Here is a 599-nt window from a genome sequence, read left to right as displayed (position 1 = left end):
GTTAATTTTACCTGTGATCCTTTGAATAAATCAGCACTGTTTTGAAGTTACTTGGACTGTCTCGTCTCTCAGAGTTAGCAATGGTAAGAAGAACCACAGTCCTTCAGTCTCAAAAAGGTTTGTGACCCCTGCTCTAGCCTCTTCTGGAGTTCCTCCAGTGACACCTCCCTCCTCAGAAGGACTTAAACAATTTTGTGTTATGTAAATAATGTGTCTTTGCTGCTAACACCTGATTAGGTCCCATACATTCCTTTTTATTTGCTCATAGTTTTATATTGACTTATACAATTTTGTGTTATGTAAACAATGTATCTTTTAAGCAGAGTGCTGTCGCAAAGAAATTTCGTTTTCTGTGTAGTATGGGGCTAGCCCAACCGGAGGGATCACCGGTCACCTCAAATGACTGACCTGACTTTTGCTTGTTCAAGCCATTCACCTTCAGGTCTAACAGCCAGAATAGAACAGCTTACTAACCCATTTGTCATGTACAGTTTTATTCTTAGCTTGTATTAGAAATTAATAAATTAGTCAGATAATTATTAGACTTTAATGTGTTAGTAATGCAGTTTAGTAAGATTCAAAGTCTGCTCCTGTGTGCT

This window comes from Monopterus albus, unplaced genomic scaffold (assembly GCF_001952655.1).
Source record: "Monopterus albus unplaced genomic scaffold, M_albus_1.0 scaffold170.1, whole genome shotgun sequence".
Classification (NCBI taxonomy): Eukaryota; Metazoa; Chordata; class Actinopteri; order Synbranchiformes; family Synbranchidae; genus Monopterus; species Monopterus albus.
The sequence above is the reverse complement of the archived record's forward strand: the minus strand, read 5'-3'. Positions refer to the sequence as shown.